Source organism: Camelus ferus, chromosome 24 (genome assembly GCF_009834535.1).
Source record: "Camelus ferus isolate YT-003-E chromosome 24, BCGSAC_Cfer_1.0, whole genome shotgun sequence".
NCBI lineage: Eukaryota > Metazoa > Chordata > Mammalia > Artiodactyla > Camelidae > Camelus > Camelus ferus.
In genome coordinates, this window is record NC_045719.1 from 6,758,015 (window position 1) to 6,784,604 (window position 26,590).

At 38.8% G+C, this 26,590-nt stretch overlaps 1 protein-coding gene and 1 long non-coding RNA gene across 21 annotated transcripts in view; one reads left to right on the plus strand and one right to left on the minus strand.

Annotated features, from left to right (window-relative positions):
• METTL4 (methyltransferase like 4) overlaps positions 1-24,349 on the plus strand; it is a 426,540-nt gene extending 402,191 nt beyond the window's left edge. For 13 of the 20 annotated variants that reach the window (XR_004314949.1, XR_004314954.1, XR_004314947.1 and 10 more), the window contains one exon: positions 507-1,321. The gene's annotated coding sequence lies outside the window, so the exon portion shown is untranslated. Of the gene's footprint in view, positions 1-506; positions 4,563-5,799; positions 5,826-7,502; positions 7,666-8,102; positions 8,225-9,451; positions 9,553-10,255; positions 10,377-21,111 lie in introns of those variants that run through there. The other 7 variants (XR_004314963.1, XR_004314965.1, XR_004314964.1 and 4 more) reach the window with 3 other exon arrangements.
• On the minus strand, positions 8,218-15,294 carry LOC116659600. The gene is made up of 4 exons (XR_004314966.1): positions 14,893-15,294; positions 12,532-12,638; positions 8,839-8,933; positions 8,218-8,443 (listed from the first exon to the last, which is right to left on the minus strand). It is a non-coding gene; the product is annotated as an uncharacterized LOC116659600 (long non-coding RNA).
• Positions 24,350-26,590: the final 2,241 nt, after the last annotated feature.

Genomic DNA, 26,590 nt, shown 5'->3' on the forward strand with positions numbered 1-26,590 from the left:
GCAAAGGAAAATGTACAATTTATTATTTTTTTTTAGTGACTTCTGAAACGAAATGACCTTTAGAGCAAATTTAATTCAGAGCCCCATTGCTAAACTAGAATGAAGAATGATTTTTTTGGTCATGCTCCCATGGAATTGGAATCTTCTCAGGTGAATCATTTTACAAAACAAATCCACGAGTAATGAGGAATTACTCTGTATTATGGTATTCAAAACAAAATAAAACAAAACATAGCTGCCCCAGAGGTATAAATAGAAATACAGGTATGCACCTCTCTATTTGTATTTAAGTTACATGGCCAAATTTTAGGGATTGAAATGTCCTTGGCTTTTTTTTTCAAACAAACAAGTAAACATATTGATTGTGTATATAGATTTCCAACAATAAGCAGAAAACTATGGTAGTAAAAAATTAAATCAACTAGGCTTTTCTCTCTTTTCTCTGAATTCACTCCTCTTTTCTCCTGGAATGTTATCATAGAATTAAATTTGATTTTTCCTTCTAGAGAAGTCAGAAAATAAGATCATAGCAAAGAAGAAATTGTCTCAGCCCAGGACTAGCATAACAGACACGAGTGTGCTCTAGGAGAAGTGATCGGCTGTAATCCATCTGGAAGGGCGAGGGCGTTATGGAAAGGCCTTCTGTCTTCTTGCAAAGCTGGTGAACGTGAGGGCTTTAAAGTTTTCTGCAGAGGTGGAATTAGACGGGACAAGGGCTTTGTCTATGCGTTTTTGGTGCATGGCATTCAGTGAAGATTTATATGGCTGGAGAAAACTGGCATCTGTGCTCCTTCTGGCTATTTGAGTGCGTTTTGCGCCCCAGCGAGGGGAGCTCGTGAGGCGAAAAGCTGGAGGGACTGTTCCGGGAATTAGTGCTCCCCTGGGAGCCAGATGCCCACGAGCACGGACTTGACTCCACCCACTTCCAGCTGGAACCTCGAGCCGCTCTGCCGACTCAAGGCTGCCCTCTTCTGGAGGGTCTGGAGACAAGCCCCATGTGGGGCTGTGTGGCTGTAGGGAGTTTCTCAGGCAGGGTCAGCATCCAGGAGAATCTGCGCAGGAAAGCTGGACAGCATGCCTGTTACCTTCACTGACAGGCTAAACGGACAGGCTGTGAGCACGTGTGAGGCCCCGGGGGGTCCTCCAGAGGTGCATGAGGATTCCACATCAGCTGGTGTCCCTGGGACAGAAAAGTCAATGTGCTAATTTTAATGTAAACTAATTGGAATAACTTACTCCACTGTGCGCTCCAGAGACGTTTGTGACACCTGGACGCCATAGATACGGACGTTACAAAGTAAAATTTTATTTTTATTTATTATTGGCATTTCCCATTATCATTGTCTGTTTTCCAAATGCATGGTTTTTGCTGGTTACATACTGTGCAGTTGTATGGGTGTATAATTCTCTTAAATCTTGGTTATTAGATTTGATTTTTATTTCACTGTTTCCAGTTATATATTTTATGATAGTCATATATTTTGATTTAAAGTGCTTTTCTGTATACATCTATGTTATTTAACTCTTAATATCATCCTACCAAATACAGACATTTTTTCCCCTCTGGCAAAACTGTCCAGACTTCCTGACGTCTCACAGACTGGATGGCAGCGTTGACACCTGACCTGTCTGTGGGCTCTGACTCAGGGGACTGCCTACTTCCCTGACCACATGCCTTCTCGTAGGGGGATGAACTAAAAGTGCATCATTATAAACGTAAGGAAACCACGATGGACATCTTCAAGCTCAGACAAATGAGGGGTCTAAAGCTACAGGAGAGGTAACACTCCTCAGGGTGTGGGAACTCAGCTGAAAACACACACACACTCCCACACACAATCCCGAAATACAGCTTTCCTGTGAGGACCTCGTCTTAAGCAACAGGCTTGAAGTGTATACTTAATTTCGACTATTAAGTTAACATAAAGAAATCGGCAGTTTAATGACATTATTTTCCTCCCACTTTATAATTGGTAGAGTTTAGGACTGTAGAATCTTCTGAAGTGCTTGAAAATGCGTTTCCTGTGTTTTACGAATTACTATGTAATAAACATTTTTATAATTAGGTCCCCCCAAATTGTTCTGCAAATCAAGTTGTGTATTTTTTTTTTTATTGTAGAAACAGTTACATAACAAAAATTAGTTACATCGTTCTTTTCATGTTCAGGCTTAGGAATATTAGCTCAAGATGCAGTTGTGGCAGTCGTTTTATCTCAAACGTCTAGTGGTGTCTTCTCCCTCCAGAACCGATACATGATGTCTGTTATGCTTTTATAGACACTTACGCTCAAATCTTTATTTTTTAAATAGATACAACACAAGTCTTTAAGCAGTAAGAATAAAATTTGGTTCAGCTTCACATGATTTGTAAAGGTTTTTGGTGCTTTAAATTTTGTTGAGACTTGTTTTAGGGCCTGCGTATGGTCTAACTGGACTATTTTACTCAAGAAGACTGGGTGTTCTGTAGCTGTTGAGTTTAGTGCATTGTACACAGCAATTATGGGAAGCTGGCTGATGTGCTGTTCCAGTCTTGTATGTACTCACTGACTGTGTGGTTCCCCGTTCTGTCACTGAGAGAGAGTTGTTCAAGTCCCCAGCCATCACTGTGGTTTTTGTGTGTCCTCTTTCAGTCCTGCCAGTGTTTGTTTTGATGTATTTTGAAGCTCTGTTTTTAATGGGAAAACATTTATGATTGTTACGTCTTCTTGATGATGTGACCTCTCTACCATGATGAGGAATCTCTGCATTTCTTTATTGTCTGTAATACACTAATATATCACACTAATTTCTTATCCATAGTGCTTACATGGAAGATCCTCTCCTGCCCTTTTATTTTCAGATTGTCAGTGCCTTATATTTAAAGTGTTTTTATTTTAAACAGTGTATAGTTGAATGTTTTATAGCTAGTCTGAAAACTCTGCCCTTAAATTGAAGCATTTAATCCATTAATATTTAATGTAACTACTTATATATCTCATTTCTCATTGGTTTTGCTTGTTTGTCTTTTCACATTTTCTTTTACTTTACTGAACTTTTAGCTACACCACTCTTGTTATTTTTTGGTGGTTGTCAGAGATTACGACATGTATCTCTATAGCTTATCTGCAAATAGTATTAGTTGAGCAACGTAGCAGACTTCACAACAATATAATTCTTTTCACTCTCTCCCTTCCTTTGTGCCCTTATTTTTATGTTTCACTTCTAGCTCTGTCATAAACCCCACAATGTATTAACATTGGTTTGCATGATCAGGAGTTTTTTTAAAGAAATTCAAGTGATAGATACTTTAAAAAAAAATGTTTTCTACATTCAGCTACTCTGCCCCAGAGAACCAAGGATCTCATAACGCAGCAGCTGTTCACTCTGCCTGGACCTCGTACTTCCCTCTGGGGGTGGGACTCTGACTTTACCACTTTAAAAAAGCTCCTTCGGAGTTTCTGTTGTGTGCCCAGAATGAACAACGATGGACTTTTAAGGGTACCACCCTTGCTCTCTGAGTTTCCAGCAATCATTAGCAAATTGTTCCCACAATAGTTTTCTAAAACTTTGTTTCACTTATTCTCATAGTAAAAATAAGTACTAATGATGAAGGAAATGGTTCTGAACACATGGTGATGCTTACCTTATGGAAACCTACAACTTCATTATCTCCTGCCCTCCTTTTTTTCCTACAGATCCGGTGAGCCCTGCCTTCAGGTTGGAGAGGCAACCCTAACCAGAGAAGGCAGCGTGTCAGGAGGTTCAGCGAAGACACCCTTTAAGACTAGTGGGAGTTGGAGTTGCTGCGATTGGTCAGGCAGGGCGGATGTGCTCTTGCAGGTGTTTGAACTGACCCTGAGTATCAAGATTCTCAAATTCAAAATCCTCTCAAACTCAAGTATTTAGTCCCACAGGTATGCAGGCAGACTGCATGTCCTCTAAGCAGCATCCTGAATCCCTGCTTAGAAATGGAACCCGGACTTGACGTCCAGCCTTCCTGATAGCCTAGTCCTTCCACCAAGAATGTAACCACCTCCTGAGGGAATAAGGCTGGATTCTCAGCCTCCCCCTTCCCAGCCCTGACCCCTCAGGCCTTAGGGTGCGGGAGGCCTGCCGGCACCGGGCAGCGTGCCTGTGGACCAGAATGGCTGCCTGACTCACAGAATCACCATTACACCCCTTCCCTCGCTGTGTTCTGCCTGCTGGCTCTCCTCTCTACAGGGTAACGCTCTCTAGGACCAGGTGTGCGCTTGGCCAGTTCTTTGAATGCTGTGAACTACTGCATCGCGAACTTTAGTGTACAGGCAAATCCAGTGGGCATTATGTTTGTTAAAATGCAGATGTAATTCTGTCCGGCCTGCGGGGGGGCGGGGGCAGGGGATGAGATTGCTGCGTGTCTGACATGCACTCGGTTAACAACTGTGCTGCTTGTCCATGGACCAGACCAGTAACGGTAGCACGTTAGACGGTCCGATTGTCCTCTGCAGCCGAACACCTAGCACCCACCTCAGATGCCTCCGCCCTCCCAACCTCTTGGAGATGTGGAGCTGAGTACCCGGCCTCACGGCAGCGACAGAACCGAGGTATCCATGAATGCACTGCTTTATCTCATTGTTGCAAATGCCTACTGCATTTGGCAGGAATTGACCAAATTACTATTCTTTTCATTTGGCTGAGAAAATTTTTCTGCAAGATAGGAATGACAACAGTCACCTTATTTATCCTTTCTTCCTACCAGTAGGAACCTCCAAACTGCCAGACTCTCAGGAGCTGGCTGTAACCCTCCTGCCCTCTGCGATGGGATTGGTGACAAGAACTGGGAGTTCCCTTCTTGTCCTGCTGCTTTTTGCATTTGTAAAAATCATAGTGAGGCATTTCTCCATCTTAAGCACCTCACACCACCTGCACTCAGATAAAGAAATTGCCACTTGCACAGAAGAGAAGCCCAGTACTCTCCCTGTAGTTGCAAACAAGTGTTGGATAAATGGACCACTGTGTGGGGCCACGGGTCAAGGGATGTCCGTGCCCTTTTAGACCATCCGGGTCCACACATCTGCAGCTAAGGAACACTGTGTTTGCCTGCTCCCCGTGCACTGGTCACTTCGAAATCCCAGGCATTGTAAAAAGAACAATAGCTTGTGGGTTTGCCTCCACACTGACTATTTTTTAGCTTTAGAAAAAATACTCCAAGTAAAAATTGTATTTCTGCTTTTATTCATGTTTAGTTCAAAATAGGTAAAAATGCTATTAACCATTTTCTCCATACTGACCTTGACTGAAGTCTTCCTCCTAGCGTTAACCTTACTGCTCAGACTAGTTTAAATATTTAATGACATAAAGACTTCCTGTTCTGTTACCTCCTGCAGACATACGTATTTACATCTGAGTGCTCGTCTACTGCTGACGTTTCAGATGTCCCAGAACTTCAGTACTTCATAGGCATCCTTAACTATATTGACAAAACTCTAGCTAGTGATATTTATTTATGGGTTTTTTAAAAATTGAAGTATAGTCTGTTACAATGTGTCAATTTCTGGTGTACCATGTAATGTTTCAGTCGTACATATACATACATTTGTTTTCATATTCTTTTTCCTTAGAGGTTACTACAAGGTTTTGAATATAGTTCCCTGTGCTATACAGTAGAAATTTGTTTTTATATATTTTATATATAGTTGTTTGTATTTGCAAATCTCAGACTCCCAATTTATCCCTTTCCTGCCCATTCCCCCCGGTAATCATAAGTTTGTTTACTATGTCTGTGAGTCTGTTTCTGTTTTGTAGATGAGTTCATTAGTGTCTTCTTTTTTCCTTTTTTAGATTCGACATACAAGTGATATCATATGGTACCTTTCTTTCTCTTTCTGGCTTACTTCACCTAGAATGATGATCTCTAGGTCCCTCCATGTTGCTGCAAGTGGCTTTATTCTTTTTACGGGTGAGTAGTATTCCATTGTATAAATATACCACCTCTTCTTTATCCAGTCATCTGTCGATGGGCATTTAGGTTGCTTCCATGTCTTGGCTATTGTAAATAGTGCTGCTATGAACATTGAGGTGCATGTATCTTTTCGAATTAGAGTTCCCTCCAGATATATGTCCAGGAGTGGGATTGCTGGCTCATGTGGTAAACCTAGTTTTGGCTTTTTGAGGCATCTCCACACTGTTTTCCACAGTGGCTGTACCAAACTACATTCCCACCAACAGCATAGGAGGGTTCCCTTTTCTCCACAGTCTCTCCAGCATTTGTCATTCATGGGCTTTTGAATGATGGCCATTCTGACTGGTGTGGGGTGATAATCTCATTGTAGTTTTGATTTGTATTTCTTGGGTAATTAGTGATATTGAGCATTTTTTCAGGTGCCTATTGGGAATTTATATGGAGAATTGCTTGTTTAGTTCTTCTGCCCATTTTTGAATTGGGTTGTTTTTTTCTTAAGTTGTATGAGCTGTTTATATATTCTGGAAATTAAGCCCTTGTCAGTTGCATCATTTGCAAATATTTTCTCCCATTCTGTAGGTTGTTGTTTTGTTTTGCTTATGGTTTCTTTTGCTGTGCAAAAGCTTGTAAGTTTAATTAGGTTCCATTTGTTTATTTTTGCTTTTATTTCTGTTGCCTGGGTAGACTGACTGCTGTAGGAGAACACTGCTAAGATTTATGTCAGAAAATGTTTTGCCTATGTTTTCTTCTAGGAGGTGTATAGTGTCTTGTCTTATGTTTAAGTCTTTCCTGGCTAATAGTATTTGCATTCCTCTCCTACCTGATGGCCACCCTTCATCTCTGAGCAGGTATTTAAAATTAGGTAGCAGAGGTCAGACAGAGCCTATCTGTACTTTAGACTGATGAATCCAAACCACTTAGTCTACATAAATCACTTACTTACTCATTAAGCATTTATTGTGGCCATTTTGTCAGTCATGTGCCGGGGCTGAAGTAGATGAAGAGGGGGCACCAAATAAGGACATTTCATTCTGGACTCTGGTGCACTCACAATCTATCACTAAAATTAACAGACCAGTAACAGCCTGGTATAAAGTTTAAGTCTTTAGCTTTTCTTGGCTGTTCTTTTTTATTTTGCTAACACCCATTTTCCTCATAGTATATATCAGTTTCATTTTACCATATTTTTCAGCTTTATTGTGGTACTTTACATGTACAACGGGGGTGATCATTTGAACACTACAGACAACAGTTCCTAGTTCAGATTTTTCTTTAAATATCAGTGAAGTGTGCAGCTTCCTCACTCACACATACACAGTGACAGCTTTCAATATAAAAATCATTATCTCAAGATAGCCTATAGGATATTTACGCAAATATTTTATCTAACTTCTATCTGGCATGGATTCAACTTGCAGTTTAATTCTGTAGTCTATGCACAGCCACATCAAACAGGGAAGAAAGGAATATCTGTAGGGGGTTGGGCAGTTTGAAATTACTCACACGTGTGTTTTAAATAGGATAAGGTGAAGAGATATGTTCACGGAAGGCCTTTTTCATGGAAAATTGATTCATTTTCCAGGTAACGCTGCACCCAGGAGTCCCCACCCCCCTTTAGAAGCACCGCAGCATTGCCGAGAGGCCGCAGAGGGTGGGTGAAGCGTCCACCTTGGACTCCTGTGCATCCTGGCCGGGGCTGAGCTCTGGGGCCTCATTACACTTGGACAGTAGGTGTAACTCACCAGGTTTGTGTTCGGATGAGGATGTTGAGCTGAGTAAGAGTCTAGGAAGGCTTCCTAGAATGCTGCAAAGTGCTCAGTCAGGATCTCTTAAAGCTCAGGGAATGGGCATCTAACTGGCCGTGCAAGGGCCACGCTGCCCTGGTCCTCAGGGTGCTTGGAGGGTGGGTGGAGTCTGACTTGCGGACTGTGAGCGAGGACCCAGACTCCCCGCCCCACTTGTCAGCCTCTCACGCAGACGCCCCTGCCTCCCAGCAGTCCCTGCTGCCCGAGGGTGTCCCTGCCCCTCCACTCCCTCGCCTTTGTGTCTCGATCCTTATCACCCCGAGTTTTATTTCAGCCTCCAGTTTTGCTCGTTTTTTAGTTAGACTGTAGTTCACTAACTAATGCAGCTGTTTTCTAACTCACAATTTTTACACTCATCACCCTGTATTTAATCACAGCCCCCATCAAATGGAAGAGGAATCAAAAGCGAATTGGTAGAAAAGGAGGCCTTTGCCAGGAGGAGCAAAATCCTCTCCAGGGCTGGCCCCAGCTTCCCACCCGTTCCCAGGGCGTCTGCAAGGTAACCTGGGGGGCTGACTCAGGGCCACTCCCTTTCCAGGGCTGTCCTGCCTCTGCCCAGTCACAGAACCCTCCATCCCCTGGTCTGGGCTGAGGTCAGGTGAGCGCAGTAAAGGCTCCTGCTCGCTCCACGGTCTTCACTTCGTACTCAGCTGCTGAGGGTAGGGAAAACTTTCCCTCCCTGCCTCCCTCTCTTCATTGCTTTCTCTGAAATTCTCATCTAAAAAAAAATAATCAAAACCAAATTAAGTAACTTCGCATCACAAGGCACTGAAACACATACCTAAGGGGAAGGAAGCTAGCTGTGAAGCTGCACCGGCCGGGGCTGTGCAGGCAGACGCTTTAAATGCCGCTTTGTCCTGGCACAAGGAAGTGAAGCCCCCAGGTGTAAAGACAGGCTTCCCTTTCTCTCCCCCGCCTCCCTGCTCCCCATCCAGACCTGCGGAAAGGAAAAAGAATGGCCAGAGGTAGGTAAGACAGGCAGTTAGCACTGTAATACAGGGCTTTCTGGAATCATAGGCTTCTCAAGAAAAATACCGCTGGTGAGATTTTTCTCCAGGAGGGGGCGGGGGAGCGGGAGGAGCGTGGCCTGTGCCAGGGCCCTGGCGTCCTTACCTGCCCCTGATGCTCAGAAGTGGGCAGCATCCAAAAAGCAGAAAGGAGAGCCCAGCGTGTATTACCGGCATCGTGATGTACCACATTTTCAGGAACTAAATGAAACCATTTGAGAAATGCAGTTTTCAAAACAAGACTATTAAAATGGAAGAAAATACTCTAATTTGGGGCTTATGAGTGAGTGCTAAGGCTAACTGGCAGTAGCACTTATATTACAGTTCTGTGGTGTACTTTTAATCTACACAAGAACCAGTGAAAATAATTGATGTCAGAAATTGAATCCACATTCATATTTTAAAAGTCAGACACAATCATGCATATCTGAAATTAACCAGACAAAATTTGAGGTAGGATGAGGTGAATGTTGGAAAAACTTTTACTCAAAAACTATAAAATACTTTATATATATAGTATTTATATTTGTGTTTATTTACACATATATACTTTATATATAAACAAACCCAAAACAAATCTTAAGATACCAAACCACTATCATATTGATACAGAGGCATATGTTTGTTTATTTGTCTAAGTAAGAAGATGACTTTTTTTTAACCTGGCTGAATGAAATCTTTAAGCCCAGAGAGTTAATAACAGTGCAATACATTCGTAGTACCTGTTGCCATGGATACAATCATTGTTCCTGATGGGAAACTATAAAAATGGCCCAATCATGCTGAGAGACTGTCACTGTCCAGCACCTATAAAGTGTTTGTAAGTATAATATGATTGTGCTATCCATGATTCGGTTTTATGTAAAAATGCTTTAACTTAAATATCTAGGATTTTCTATCACTTGCTTTTGATTTCACCAAAAGTAGCCTTCTAAGCAGAAAAGTTTTGAACTATTATTCGTTATGTTCTAATCTTGCTCATAGAATGTTGGTTTCATCGTATTTGTTTTATAAATGAGACTTCAAGTGAGAACACCATCTTAATGTTTGAAAATGCCAAGTGTATATAATTCAACCCAGTGGTGCTGTGAATCAATAGTTTTATCTGCAAAGTCTTAGACAAGTTACTTTACACAATAAACAATGTGGGGACAGTAATACTACCCAACACACAAATGTTTTGTGAGCATTAAATGAGATAACCCACATAAGTGCTGAACACAGCCTCTGGCCCAGGGCAAAATTCGATAACTGTTAGCTACTAGTATGAAAAGAATCGTTGACAATCAACTCTGCAGCACTTTAAGCCAAGGAAGTTCACCAGTGACCATGCATGTGAAATATTAAGTCAGCCCTGGAAATAGTCTGAGATGCCTGTGTTTATGGACTTAAGTATTAGTCAGCTGACTTCAGTATTTCTCTTGTCACTAATGAGTTAGTTTTGGCTAATTAACCACTCATTCTCAACAAAATGTTTGAGGCAACTGGAAAGACTCCACTTCCTTTTCCTGTTTTCTCTGAAGTAGGGGGTCCTGGTGGTCTCAGCATGATTGAGCCAGCGCTGCAGAAACCCAGAGGGAAAGGAGAGGAGCAGAGACGGACCCGCTCTGCGTGACCTCGGCCTGGACAGTCACCCTGCTAAAGGTCAGTTCGCTTATCCACACGATGAAAGTCACACCTTCCTTGCCAGCTGTGAAAGTAAAGCTCTTAGTAAGTGGCAGATGCGTCATCAATTCTGGTTACTGTTTTCAGCATTGGGGAGAACTGGGCTTAGTGTGTTCAGTATCCTCTCTATACTCACCTCTCCCCCCAATAATGTTTGTATCTCAGCCTCAGTGCTCTCGAACTATAATCCAGTTAAGAAAGATCTGTAGACCTGATCAGCTTTCCTGTGGCTGGTGAGGGGCCACATCAGTTCTGATTCACTTACCCCGCCCCCTCCCAAGTCCATTCACTTCGTTCCCAAGTACTGGATATAACTGCATCCTCCCGTAACGCTTTTCCAGGAGCTACTAGGGACCACGTCTTCCCCAGGAGAAAGGAAAAACAGACGGGTCAGGACTGAAATGGGTAGGTGGCGGGTTAGCAAATACTGATACGTCTCCCTCTGAAACGTGCCATCTCGTATAGTCTCTCCATCTCTCCTGGCCACTGAGAACCGAGGCCTCATCCTCCCAGTGCTTGTTAATTTACACACAGAGAGAGACAGTAGTAGAGCCCAAGTTCCTTTCCCTGAGACGTGCAGGCTAGGTGGAGCCACGGGGCCCTACTGCTTCCTACCTGTAATTGAGAAGACGGGAGTAAACACACACACAGACCCACACGTCATGTAAGGGGCATATAAAGTGCAGTTGTAGTTTTCAAGGAGGGTGATACTCCTTCAAGCTGGAGCAATCAGGGTAAACTACATAGAGAAGGCAGCATAAAAATATGGACTGACTCATAAAATTATTTGGGGGGAAGCTCATGCTAATGTATTTTGAATTGCTCCAGTTTCAGTGTATGTGCTAAGTGAAGCCTTTAATATCTAGTGAATAATCATGTTTATGCTCGGAAACTAATGTTCTAAAATTTAAGTAGGAAATAAGTCTCATATTGTATCTATTTAGTACTCACTCTTTAGAATTCACACTGAGACACCATCCAGTACAACCTCACCGTGTACGGATGAGGAGGCGTTACTCAGGTTATGCAGTATTGAGAGAGAGGACTAGGCTTGTGGTAGAGTTCATTCAATGATGCCATCCTTAAAAAAGCCCCTTGGAAAAGGGGCTTTCGAGCCCCTTAAAAGAGAACTGCAGGACCCACTAAGATAAAAAAGGGTAGTAAGTAAAAAGATCTATTGTTTAAAAATTTTTCAAAAGATTGAAAACCATGATTTTCATACAAATATTATATGAGCATATGTCCAAGATTGCATTGAACTCATTACATTAATGAGAACAAGACGGTAAAGCTGGTCTAAAGAGCATGTGAGGAGCGAGGTATTTATAGGCAGACTCGCAGAGCTGAGCTGGACAGAAAGCAGGTTACAATACACCGTAATTTGGGGGTCTGGCTGTTATGCCAAAATAAAAAATATTTGCATCTCTACCAGACAAAAATCTCCAAATTAGCTTATGCTCCAATGAAGTTGTAAAACAGTCCAGCCCTATAAAGTCGGTCAAAAGTACAAGCCCTCACTCAGGGGATACCCAGTAATCTTCTCCTGTGTTCAAGTTCCAGGTCATTTTTCTCACAGTGATTTACAAAGCTCTGTAACTTTGACCTCAGATATCCTCTAGAAGATTATATGATGTTGACTTACCTCTAGTACCGAACCTTTCAAATATAAATAGCCATCATTCTGGAAACAAATAACATCGAAAGGCTGTAGACTTGCATTTTGTTTTTTTGGCTCTTAATGCTGCTGTGAGAATCACAGCTTTAGCAAAATGTGTTTGGGAATGTGTTAGAATAAATTCTGTACCTGGCATGTATAATTAGTCACAAGGCAGGAGACAGCTCTCTAACAGACAACGTAAGGAATAAGATGGAACTAGTTGAGCTTCCTTTAGACAAGAATTATTTCACTGTTTCTCAGTGGACCAAAGAAGTGGGCGTGCATTGCTTGCGCTGGAAAACACACTTCTACAACCTGTGCCCCCTTCACCTCATTCATTCACTGATATATTTATCCATCCAGTACTTGGTAAAAAAAACTGCCAAGAGCTGTTTGCTGTGGAAGGTATTAACAGTTATGAGAGATTTTATCATTCCTTAATGAGGATGTTTTTAAGTGGTTGCAGATGGTACTCACTGTGTATTTGACACCTTCAGGCACCTACTTGGTGGCATTTCCATATTTCAGTCCCTCAGCTTTCCTCAGAAGAAGATGAAACTATCTTCTCCTGTCAGACGTGGAGCCTCATCAAAAGGAATAATGAAATAGCCAGAGATAAGTTTTTGAACAGCAATGCTGTTCCTCTGTAACTGATGCTCTAAAATGTGGTACGATATCAAGTCTTAAATCCTACCAGTGGAAAGCTACTTAGGACTGACACTGTAGAATGTACGCCCAGGCAGCAATGAACAGAATCTCGCCATTATGGTGGGGAGTTGTGACTTACTCAGGGTCACGTAAGAGAGCACAGAATAAACTTTAAAAGGACACCACTCAAGCGAAAATGTAAATGATATCACGGAAGCTCCACGAGGGCACAGGTTTTTGTTCTGTTCCCTGCTGTATCCCTAACACCTAAACACTTAGACAAAAATTATTTTACTCTTTCTCAAATGCACAGCACATAGTAAACACTCAACATATTTTCAGAAATACGTCACACCATGTCAAGACTCAGATTCAGAAGTATCCCCAGAGGGTACTTCTGCCTCTGATCGTCTTAGCGGGCTCTTTCAATAGCCTCAGTCTGTTTCCACACCTCCACAGGCCAGTCAGGACTCTGCTGCATACCAGGAAGTCTCTTCCCAAGCCTCTTCCTCACTGTGGGTGTAACCGCAGAGGATGCCGCGGCCCCTGCGTTCCGCCGTGTCTACAAATCCTCTCCAGGCGTTAAGCAGTAGCAGTCAGAGGGCTGACCTGCTTTGTTTCCCATATTTCAGGGGTCACTGCTCTTTGTTGCCTAATGCTCAGTATCTTGGAAACCATTGGTTTGTATGTTTCTCTATCTCTTTCTCAATCTCTCCTTTACTCTCTGGCTTGTTTTTACAGGAGGAAATCTTGGCCACAGTAAAGTTTCTGTCTAAGCAAGCAGGACTTTTAAATACTATATGCAAAGAAGATGGGTTAAACACATTGAGGCAGGAGAGATTTTATGTAGCAATCTATTGTAAACAATAGATATGATCAGGGAATGGCCTCTCAAAGAGTCAGGAGGTTTACTGTTAATGTACTCAGAGTATTGCTGCTTTTATAGATTGAGAAAGTGGGGTTAATTGAGTTACATAACATCAATGGATGGATTATATTATCCACAAAATGAAGGAATTAGAGGAAATGGCCACTGAGTACCTTCTAATGTTTGTATCGATAAACTGTGTTCTTCCAAGAGAAAGAAAGGTGGGTGGGTAGAAGGGTAGGTAGGTAAAAAGATAGATAGATAGGTGGGTGGAAGGGAAGTGAGGAGGGAAAGAAAGGGTTCGTAGGTAGATGGATGGATTGAAGGGTGGGTGGCTGGACAAATGGATAGGCAGATAAAAACAGATAGTTAGATCGGCTGGTGGGTCGATGGGTAGGTACGTGGGTTGGTAGACAGATGGATGGAAGGGTTGATAGGAAGGGAGGGAGAAGCAGGGAAGAAAGAGAAGGAATGAAATAGAAAGAAAGAGAGAAAGAAAGGTTGGTGGGTGGGTGAGTGGGGAGGGAGGAAGGAAGAAGGAAAGGGGGTGGATGGATTAGGTAGGTACATGGGTTGGTAGACTGATGGATGGATAGAAGGGTTGATAGGAAGGAAGGGAGGGAGACGGAAGGAATGAAGAAACAAAGGAAGAAAGATGGGTGGGTGGATGGATTGAAGGGTTGGAGGAATGGGTAGGTAGGTAGATAAGAAAAAAAGGAGAATTGATAGGAAGGGAGGGAGAAGCAAAGAAGAAGGAAAGAAAGGTTGGGTGGGTGGATGGGTAGGTAAAAAGATGGATAGATAGGTGGATGGATGGGGAGGGAGGGAGGAAGAAGGGTGAGTGAATGGATAGGTAGATACATGGGTTGATGGATGGAAGAGTTGATAGGTAGGATGGAGAGAGAAAGAAAGAAAGGTGGGCAGATGCACAGGTACCTGGGTTTGTAGATAGATGGATTGTAAGAAAAAAAACTTCTTCATTGTGAGTCCTTTTTGCCTAATTTCTTAGTAGCACATAATTTCACAAAATATTCATATTAAAATGTTAGAGGATATAACAAATACCTACTTCTTCCCTGAACGTTACCGTGATGCACTGAACAGCACTAGTGTTTACTGATTACTCAGTAATCCTTACTTTTTATGTCTGTTGAACACACACAATACTTCAAGTAGAAATCAGACCATTTCAAAGATAGAATTCTACAAACATGAACCATCTTGAGGCGGGCAGAAAATGAATGCAAAAACCCCACTCAGAGCCCAACTGACCTTTGCTGTTACTGACTGAACAAAATATTTCAATGAAATTCAAGACTGACCTTTCTCCACCACATTTTATGACCGTTTCTGCTCAAGGATTTAATCGCTCCTCTCATTTGTGCCGGGAGCCTGGGAGAGGAAGAAAGCAAGAAAGGCTTTGTATAGCAAAGACTGAAGGACAACAAAGAATAAGAATAAAAAATGTCAGTATCAGGCAAACAGCCACTTGAAAACAGATATTCTCATTAGAACCTTTTTAGCATTCATCCCACCCGCACTTTTCTAACGCTTTTTCCATCTCAGAGTGTGAGCATGGTGCTGGGAGGTTATTTTGGTGAGCCTTAGAAGTCAGGAGAGAGTGAAATTATCAAACTGGAAAAAAGGAAGTTGCAGGAAAGTCAACATTAAATGACAGTGCAGGAAAGTTTTTGGTTAAAGTGAACATAAATACCAGTTTTTAGAAGTGCAGAAATTGAATCATTTTAACTGTCCAGCTCTCTTTTCATTCTATTTTAATGACTTATGAGTAGTAACCAAGTAGAATAATTCATTATTCACCATCAATAATGAATATGATTATTCTTTTTTTTCCCACTTGGTCCTCGTGTACACCAGAACACGGCGACGACATCACACTCATCAGTGTGGGCTAGTCAAAGGAGAACTAGTTCCCTAATAATTCCCAATCAGCAGACTTCCTGGGAGCAAAAAAGGCCCATTGCTTTCCTGTTTAGCCTTTTTGCTTCAAAATAGTCACCAACAACTACTCTTGTCTTTTTTGTTTCAAATGGTACTTACGTTGTTGGTTACATATTTTTATCACTCCAATTTTCTGATTTTAAATATTAAATGCTTAGATACCTGATGAAATAGAAAAATTGTTCATTTATGCAATCAATTTTAGACTGCAAACATAATTTCATCTGAAAATTCCACAAATACCCATATAACTTTTTTTTAGAATACAAACATTTTCTTCTAACTGTAATGTCATTATTAGTGCTGAGCTAGGGTGGAAATTTGGACACTTGCAAGTATATGCTCTCCTGGCTTTTTCTGGTGTTCTTTGTGTTAAAGTGAATAATCAATTAAATCTTGAAGTATACAAATGCGTCAGGCTTGCCCTAGGTGCTGGCATATACAAAATGAGAAACATACAATTCCTATCCATTAGCAGATGTTGGTATGGTATTCAATAATAATGATTAATGTGAGTCTTAGTAAGTTGCTTTTGCCTGATCATAACGGATGGAGAGATTCCAGTTATAAGCAGCAGAAGGAACGGTGCATTCCTACCAGCACTGAGCAGGCAGGAACTGAGGAGAGGGTGGCTGGAGAGGTGGGGGCCACATAAGAGAGGACCCTTAATAACACACCAAAGAGTCGGGATCCTTGCCAGATAAACGAGAAAGGCAAAGGGTCATGAATAGAAGGAAATCAATTAGAATGAAGTTAAAAAATACCAATCCAGTCTACCTGCTGATTGGCTGGAGACGCAGGGAGAGGGAGAGGTAGGGGGGTAATTCCCAGGTACGTTGTACAAAGGACAGAGACGATGATGTCCCTGATGGAATTACGAATTAAAAGAGGAGAGGCTCATTTTCAGCGAAGATGTTGACTTCTGCTTTGGTCATGTTTAACGTGAGTTTTCTGTAACAACTACAAACAAAAATGCCCCACAGATATTTGATTAAAAAGTATGTTCCTGTGTGAAATGCAGCAGTCTTGGACTGTCAGGGTTCTAACCCTTTCTCTGTTTGCTTAAAGCTGAGTACATCAGTACTGCTCTTTGGGCTTCGCTTTCTTCTTCTGTAAAGCGGAGTATAGAGGTGGCCTTAATATTTCCTCCTCTACTCTTCCATACTTAGAAAAGTAGTTGTTGGAAATGACAGAACAAGGCTTTTCTTTATACCCTCTTTATGAAAGGAAAAAATTTTATTAATCCCATCCTCAAGCTAGAGAAAAATTAAACTGATGGTTGTAGTAAGAGATAATGATTTAGTTAATAAATCTAATCTGAGCATAAAGAACATGGACTTGTAAGAACCATGTCATGATGAGATCTGCAAGAAAAAATGAACATTGGTAATTCCAGCATCTTTGTCAAGTTGTGTTTAATTTACCACTGTCACTCAAATGGTCCTAATAAACGCAGGAATTATACTTATGGTTTTCAACATAAAGTTTTCACAGATCTTGCTGCTACGTAATTTACCCATATTTGATATTCAGCCAGTGCATTTTACATGTACAACTGACTTAGTTTTATTGTATCAGTAAATTCAATAAAATATTAGCCACTTACATTTGGCTGTTATTTTGATTTAGCTAGCTGATCAGTGAAATCAAATTACTCATAACAGTAATTGAGGAGAACATAATACTCAATGGTGAAAAGCTGAAAGCCCTCCCACTAAAATCTGGAATAAGACAAGGATGTCCATTCTCACCACTTCTGTTCAATACAGTATTGGAAGTCCTAGCCATAGCAGTCAGACAAGAAAAATAAAAGGCATCCAAATCAGAAGAGGTAAAATTGTCACTGTATGTGGATGACATGAAACTGTATAGAAAACCCTAAAGGCGCCACACAAAAACTTCTAGAGCTAATAAAAGAATTTGGCAAGGTAGCAGGATACAAGATTAACATACAGAAATCAGTTGCATTTCTTTATACTAGCAATTAAGTACCAGAAAAGGAAAGTAAAGAAACGATCCCTTTTAAAATTGCATCCAAAAAAATAAAATACTTAGGAATAAATCTCACAAAGGAGGTGAAAGACTTATACGTGAACTACAAAACATTAATTAAGGAAATTAAAGATGACTAAAAAAAATGGAAAGATAGCCCATGCTCTTGGATTGTAAGAGTAAAAAAGCAATCTACCAAGTTAATGCTATCCCTAACAAATTACCAAGGACATTTTTCACAGAACTAGAACCAGTAATCCTAAAATTTATATGGAACCACAAAACATCCGGAATTGCCAAAGCATTACTGAAGAAAAAGAACAAACCTGGAGGAATACCCTCCCAGACTTCAGACAATACTACAGAACTACAGTAGTCAAAATAGCATGATATTGGCACAAAATAGCATGATATTGGGCTCAGTAGAACAGACGAGAGAGCCCAGAAACAAGTCCACACACCTATGGTCAATTAGTCTTCAACAAAGGAGGCAAGAATATACAATGGAGAAAAGACTGTCTCTTCAGCAAATGGTACTGGGAAAACTGGATAGCAGCATGTAAATAAATGAAGTCAGAACACTCCCTCACTCCAAACACAAAAATAAACTCAAAATGGCTTAAAGACTTAGATATAAGACAAGACATGCTAAATCTCCTAGAAGAAAATGCAGGCAAAATATCTCTGACATAAATCTTAGCAGTGTTCTCCTAGGGCAGTCTGCACAGGCAATAGAAATAAGAGCAAGAAGTAACGAGCGGGACCTAACAAAACTTACAAGCTTTTGCACAGCAAAGGAAATCATAAGTGAAGCAAAAAGACAACTTACAGAATGGGAGAAAATATTTGCAAATGATGAGACTGACAAGGGCTTAATTTCCAGAATATAAAAACAGCTCATACAGCTTAATAACGAAAACCGAACAACTCCATCCAAAAATGGACAGAAGACCTAGACAAGCAATTCTCCTATGAAGACATACCAATGGCCAATAGGCACATGAAAAAATACTCAATATCACTAATTATCAGAGAAATGCAAGTCAAAATTACAATGAAGTATCACCTCACACCAGTCAGAATGGCCATCATTCAAAAGTCCACAAACAATAAATGCCGGAGAGGGTGTGGAGAAAAGCTAACCCTCCTACACTGCTGGTGGGAATGTAGTTTGGTGCAGCCAATATGGAAAACAGTATGGAGATTCCTCAAAAGACTGAAAACAGACTTACCATATGATCCAGCAATCTCACTCCTGGGTATATATCTGGAGGGAACTCAAATTTGAAGATACACGCACTCCAATGTTCACAAAAGCAGTACATAGCCAGGACATGGTAACAACCTAAATGTCCATCAACAGATGACTGGATTAAGAAGATGTGGTATATTTATACAATGGAATACTATTCGGCCATAAAAATGACAACATAACACCATTTGCAGCAACATGGATGTCCCTGGAGAATGTCATTCTAAGTGAAGAAAGCCAGAAAGAGAAAGAAAAATACTATATGAGATTGCTCATATGTGGAATCTAAAAAATAAAAGCACATAAATACAAAACAGAAACAGACTCATAGACAGAGAATACAAACTTGTGGTTGCCAACGGGGAGGAGGGTGGGAAGGGACAGATTGGGAGTTCGAAATTTGTAGATACTGACAGGCATATGTAGAATAGATAAACAAGATTATACTGTATAGCACAGGGAAATATATACAAGATCTTGTGGTAGCTCACAGAAAAAGGAATGTGACAATGAATATATGTATGTTCATGTATAACTGAAAAAATGTGCTCTACACTGGAAATTGACACAACACTGTAAACTGACTATAACTCAATTAAAAAAAAAGTTTTAAAAAAAGTTGTGGCATATTTATATAATAGAATACTACTCACCCATAAAAAAGAATAAAATAATGCCACTTGCAGCAATATGGATGGACCTGGATGTCGTCTTTCTAAGTGAAGTAAGCCAGAAAGAGAAAGAAAAATAATGTATGATATCACTCATATGTGGAATCTAAAAAAAGAAAAAGAAAAGAAAAAGAGCACACTAATGAACTCATCTACAAAACAGAAACAGACTCAGTAAACAGATTCAGACATAGTATACAATTTATGGTTACAAGGGAAAGGGTCTTGAGAAGGCATAAATCTGGGAGATTGAGATTTGCAAAGGTTAACCACTATATATAAAAATAGATTAAAAAATTTTTTTCTGTATAGCACAGGAAACTATATTCAATATCTTGTGAAAACCTTTGATGAAAAAGAATATGAAAATGATCATATGTATATATATATATATATATATATATGTATGTATATATGATCATATGTATATATATATATATGCATGACTGGAACATTATGCTGTATTCCAGAAAGTGACACACTGTAGCTGACTATACTTCAATTTAAAAAAAAAAAAAAGAAAAAAAGAAAGTGCTAAGTTATATCCTTAGACTCAAGTGTTTATTGCATTCTTTTAAAAACTGCTGCTATGGAAAAGAAAGAAATTAAAAATTAAGATCATTGAAAATTTAAAATCGGTTTGCAAAATGAACAACTCAGTAATAAAGTAGGAAACAGGGAGGTTCTATACTTTACCAGTAAAGAGAGAGCAGAGATAATACGGGGAGGGCATCATGAATGGGACAGTGCGGACGAATTCCCCCAGAGGAAAATGTACAAATTCTGAAAAGCATCTAGAAAGTAATAAACAGGTATCTTGCAAAGGATCGAGACTCAGACTGGTGTCTGACTCATCATTATGTATATTAGGATAACAGAGGGCAATGTCATAATCTTTCTGAGTTTGGAGGGAAAAAAAATTCAACTGAAGGTTTATATCCAGACAAACTATTTTAAAATGTGAGGTGTGAAATGGCATTTCAGACATATAAAAGTTAAAACTAAATTAAATTCCTTCTACAGGCAATGTCTTGGTTGTTTAATTGAGAATAAACTCTTTGGGGAAAAAAAGGAATAAATCAAGAAAGAAGACAGTCATGTTATTAAAAAAAAAATCCCCCAAAACAAAACACTAGGTGAACCAGAAAGGTAGTTGGTTCTTTCCCCAGTGAGACAGGTCTGTAGTGGAACTAGGAGCATTCAAGTTAAGCCAGCACTGGAAGGTGGATGCCTCTGGGCAGAAAGTATTCCGTAAAGAAAAAGGAGGTGCCAGAATACACAAAACAGTCAAAAACATGAGTAAGTACTGAACGCTTTAGTTGGAGGTTTAAAAAAAATACGACTTTTTTCCAACTTGACACTGTATGACATTGAATCGGTAGAAAAGGTTGTACTATTTGTATACAAGACTTGGCTCTGTGGTAAATTCACCCTAAAAATGTAAGCACTGTTTATGTTTTTTATACTTAGAATCAACCTATAGTTAAATCACAAAATGCAGTGTCATCAGTCATGTCAAATCAAGGTAAATGTACAGATGTTGGGGTGGGCGTGTGAGAGGTTGTGGAAGATGAGGGAGGAAGATCAGTAGAATGAGAGATGCCATCCAGAGATGATGGGGAAATATACTGAGGGGTTAAAATTTGTGTTATTTTAAATTGCAGGGATCACCAGTGTTGGAAATGATAATTGTGATGGAGTTTTACTAAAGCTGGAGCACAGAGAGTGAAGGTATAATATGGTGTAAGTGATCTAGAGCTTTATCTCAGAAGGAAATCAACAGATAACATCAGAGATTTGCCCACCTGTACCAGTGCAAGCATCACACTGGAAGGCAGGAAGATAACTGCTGGAAAAATTAAAAACAGAAATGCCAACAACTGTCGTCACTGGGACTTGGGACTAGGAGAGGGGAGGAATAAGAGGACTATTTCTTTTCATTATAAAATCTGCTGGTTTTTAATCAAGTGCATCTATTACTTAAATTTTAAAAACTTTAAAATGTGTGTGTTAATCGACAACAGCCCCAAAGGGGTCAATTTTTGAAACTGTATTAAATCTAACTTATTTAGTTGTTCCTTCAGTATTCCACCATTCATTCAACAGTTGCCATGTACTAAGTATTTTAGGAGCTGAGAATATAGCAAAACAAGACAGGTGAGGTTCCTGCTCCTACAGGGCTTATATTCGAGACAAAGTAAGAAGACAGAGAGAGTGTGTGTGGTGAGAGAGAGGGAGGGAGAGAGAGAAAGGAAATTTCTAATGATACATGCTGTCAAAAAAACTAAGGTTGGCATGATGGGGGTTTTATTTTGGATTTGGCGGTCAGAGAAGAACGCACTAAGGAAGGACATGGCTTCGGTGTTGAAATTTAAATTAGAAGAACCAGCCAGTGAAATGAAGAACAAGGAACGGAACCCCATGGGAATATGTGTAGTTTCTTAATTGAAGATGAATATTGCCATGTACTTTCTTACCACGTGCTATGTTTTTGTTTAATGATCACTAAAGAAAATATGTTGTTTATCCCATAGTAAATCCTAATATACATAAATGTATCTCTTTACATTAAGGTAGATGTTTATATTCTTAAATGATAAAAGAAATCAATAAATAAAATGATAGAATATGACATTGAAGAAAGCCTACCTTTACAAAACATACACACATACAGCCACACATTATAATACAGCCTTATGGTCAAACTTAAAATGTGGCAAACAGTTATGTTAATGGTTATTGATGTGTTAATGAGATATAAAATATTTAAATCTTATGAAAATTTGCCTATGATATAAATATTCCCCCAATGCTTTGAATTCCAGAATATCTTTCTCTGAAAAGATACCTGCTTTACTATCAGCTTGCCAAGAAACTGCAAGACAGTTTGGCAAGTTACCTAAAGTAAGGGCAGATATCAATATTTAATTTTGATCATTTAAAAAATGATCAAAAATAAATTTTATCTGAGTGTATAATGAATGTGAAACATTTTAATTGTTCTTTTCCTTTTTCATATTATATTATTTTGGATTTGGATGACTTACTTGTTAGTTTTTACACTCAGATGTAGATTATTGTGGTTATCAACTCCTCGGTTCAAGGCACGCCATGGTCATGAGTTCACGTGTCTTCTCTCTCGTTTTATGCATGTATGCACGTATATCTGCATGAGTACATATATGTACATGCATGTGGGAATGCACCAAAGTGTGTATAAATGTATTCCCTTTTATCCCATTTGCCAGGTCCATTCTTGTGCCTTCTGTAGGCAACCATTATAATATATTTGATGTGTATTATTTCTATGTATTACTGTGAAATTTGCATTGAACTTTTAAGTCAAGCTACTTTAATTCATGTGAATATAATTGTGCTGGAGAGCTTATTGTTTTTCTTACTTAACTCAAGAATATATTCGAATATTTATGTTGTATATTTAGTCCATTGCTCATAAAACCTACCCAAGTACTCCACAATGTGCATCCACTAAGATTTACTTTTCTCTGTTCACCAGTGATGGCTAACAAGATTGCCTCCAACTTCTCCCTATCACAAATAACCCTGACAATCATCCCTTTCAATGGTGTGAGACTATCTCAAGGATGTAGATTCAGGAATGGAAAGCTAGATCATATATATAATTAATAAATAAATAAATAAATAAATAAATAAATAAATAAACAAACAAACAAACAAACAAACAAATACATAAATAAAATATCCCTTTGGACCATCAGAGTTTGGCATTATAAGCGTTTCTTTTTTTTCAATCTGACAGGTGCAAACTTATATCTTACTGTTTTAATTTGCATTTCTCTAATTACTAAGTTTAAATATCATATGCTTGTTCACCTTTTGGGGCTCAGATTTTATGAACTGCCTATTGATAGCATTTGTTTATTTTGGGGGCAGGGGTTCTTGGGGTTTTTTTTTTTTGCTGATTTCTAGGAATTTCTTCTATGTCCTAAATATTATTCCCTGTTTGTTTTATAGATGATAATTTTCTAATCTCTCATTTCTTTTGCCCACTGTATCATTTATTGAAAAGAAATTCCTAACTATTATTATTTGTAACCTCAGTCATTTTGATTTGTACTTTTAGGGTTCTATTTAGGACTCCTATGTTGAAAGATACTCTTCTGTAGAAGACAACTAGGTCTTTAATCTATATGGAGTCCCTGTTTCTGTGTTGTGTATTTAGGACACAGTTTTATTTTTCTCTATGCAGGGAGCCCATATTCCTAGCAATTTTTACTCAAAATTATTTCTTCTTCTACTGATTCAGACGCTATGTTTTTTGTATAGTAGATTCACATATACTTTTGTGGAATCCATTATGTTCCATAGGAATATATGTCTGTTTTTCCCTGAGTATACAGTTTCATATTACTGTGGCTTTGTAATGTTAGTTTTCTTCCATATAAATGTTAGCATGAGTTTACAAAATGCTGAAAAAGATCCAGATGTGGTTTTTGGGGGGGTTACATTTAATTTTAGATTAATTTGAGGAGATCTAAAATCTTATTTATTAAATGGTTCCCATCCCAGAACATGTAATTTCAGTGTATTCAGATATTTTTAATCCATTAATGGAATTTTAAAATTTCATCAGAGAGACCTTGAGTGATTTTTGTTAAATACATCCTTAGATGTGTTATGGTTTTTGTTACCATTGTAAAAGTATATATTTATCTAGACAGTTATGATTATAGAAAAATAATACTAATTTTTATAAGCTGATTTTGTACCCAGTAAACTTGCCTAGTATTCTGTGAGTTCTAATAATGCTTATTATTTCCATGAGATAGAAATAATAAGTTTTCAAGATAATTAGAAATAATTTATAACTTATAAATAATGATAGTTTTTTCTCTTTTGTTCTCATCCTTAACATCTTTCTTTTTTCCCCTTTCTTTCCTTACAGGAGTGGATAGAAGACCAGCATGTGTTAGGGTAGAGGCTCATCTTCTAAAACTTAAAGTGAATATTTCTAACATATCTTTATTATTTGCTATAGATTTTTGTGGTACAAGTAAACTTGTAAGGAAGTCAGTGCCTAGTGTCTAATCTTAGTTTGATGATAGAGTTTTCATTATATATAGATTAGACTTTATCAAATAGTTTCTGTATCTATTGAGGAAATTATATGCAAATATTTTATATATTGAAAAATGTCTCTAGTTTACCAAGGCTTTCAAATATTAGCTTATTATTTGTAATACTTCTTTATTATTTATCAGTTCACTATTGTGAATTATTCCTCTCCCATTCTGTACTTTATTTGGAAACTTTTATTTGGAAAGGGTAAGTTGTGCTTTCCCTTTGTTTAATAGAAAGTTTAAAAATTTCCAGGTGGAAATGTTTTTTTTATTGCTGTTTTAAAATAATTTATAGCTTTATTGCCCGGTGATCTGAGGGATCATAACACTTGCAATATTGCTATGTTACGGAAGTTACTGATGGTTTCTCTGTAATCTACATTAAGTCAATGTTTGAAAATACTCCCTGAGCGTATGAGGAGATGTTAAACTCTCTATTACTGTAGTATAAATTTTGATACATGTCTGTCTTTTCCATTACGGATGTATTTTCCTCATCTTGCTTTTATGTTTTTGTCCATTTGCTGTCTTGTAAATTAGTATTCTGTCTATTATTACTTTGTCCTTCCTGTCGTTTTTGCTTCATGGAGATGGTTGATGTGTTATTTTATGTATTTATTTTTGTTGTATTTAATTTGAATTATGACTTTAGCTTAAAAGTATATTTCTTTGTAACATTTCATGCGTTTTACTGAAATTGATTTGTCTGCTATCAAGATCACATCCTGGTTTCTTGTCTTCATGGGAATGGCATGCCTCTGGCCATTTCTTTATTTATAGTGTTCAGGATCCACTTGTTTTAGAATATCTTTTCCAGAGCAAAGATTTGGATCTTGCTTTGTGAGCTACATTAAAAATCATTTTCTTTAAAAAAGTGAGTTAACATCATTCATTTACTAATAGGACTGGTTCTGTATTCTGTTACATTTGCCATAGGATTTTCCTACAAGTGTGTATCCTTTTTGCTTTATTCATTTATTTATTTTGGCATTTGAGAAGATTGGTGACATTATTCCTTATACAAGTCAAAAAAATTTTTTAATCCCTTCATCTCTTATTTACTATTTTGCTGTCTTGTTGAATGGTATCCCTTAGCCAGTAATGGACTACTGGCCATAAAAGTGAGGTTATAGACTCTCTTCCTTCCCCGACTTCTCTCCTTTCAGTTTCGCTATTTCTGCTATGTTACATCATCTGTAACCATACACGTGAGTCTTCCACGCTTGTCCCCACCTCCATTTAATTCTTCGTTTTCCATTCGTATATATTAAAATGTTCATAATTAGTTTATTTACTGAAGTTCTCCTAGTCCGCTGTCTACTAGATTAAGCTTATGCTCTAACAGATTCCTCAAGAAAGGCCCAAAGATACAGAACCCCTCAAGTCCCTGTGTGTTTAATAACGTTTTCTGTAGCCTTGTTCTTAAAGGATGGCTCGTCTGGACGTGACATCTCTGCCTTGGTTCACTGAGTGTTTTCTTTCACTATTTTTTTTAAAGCTGCTCTATTGTTGCCTTTAGCCTTTGTAAGTTATTGGATATTTTTTGGAGGCCTTAAGTATCCCTTGTTTATCTTTGAAGTCTAATAATTTTACTAGTTTGTGTCTTACAGTTGATCTTTCCTAATTTTTCCTAAGTTTCAGACGTATCCTTTCAATACAGAAATACAGGTCTTCTTTTACTTCTGAGAATGTGTCTTGGGTTAGAATTTTGGATATCTGTTCTGTTGCTTCGTTTGCCTTCTGGGACAGCAGTTACGGGTGTTGCTCCTTCTTTGCCCGCCTTCACTTTCACCGTGTTTTTCCTGACGGCTGTGACTTCTGGGTTGTTGCTGTTGTTCTCTTGTTGTTTCATCCCCTTTATTTTGTGTCCAATATTAACTTGACTGTATTTTCCCCTGGGTAACTCATAATCTTCATTGCTGAGACAATTTTTGTTTTATTCTTCCGCTTCTTTCCTTTGTTCAGTTTCATTTTCTTTCTATTTTTCCCACTCTTAGTTTTTGATTTTCTGCTTCAAGGTGATTTTTCAAAACTCTGAGGG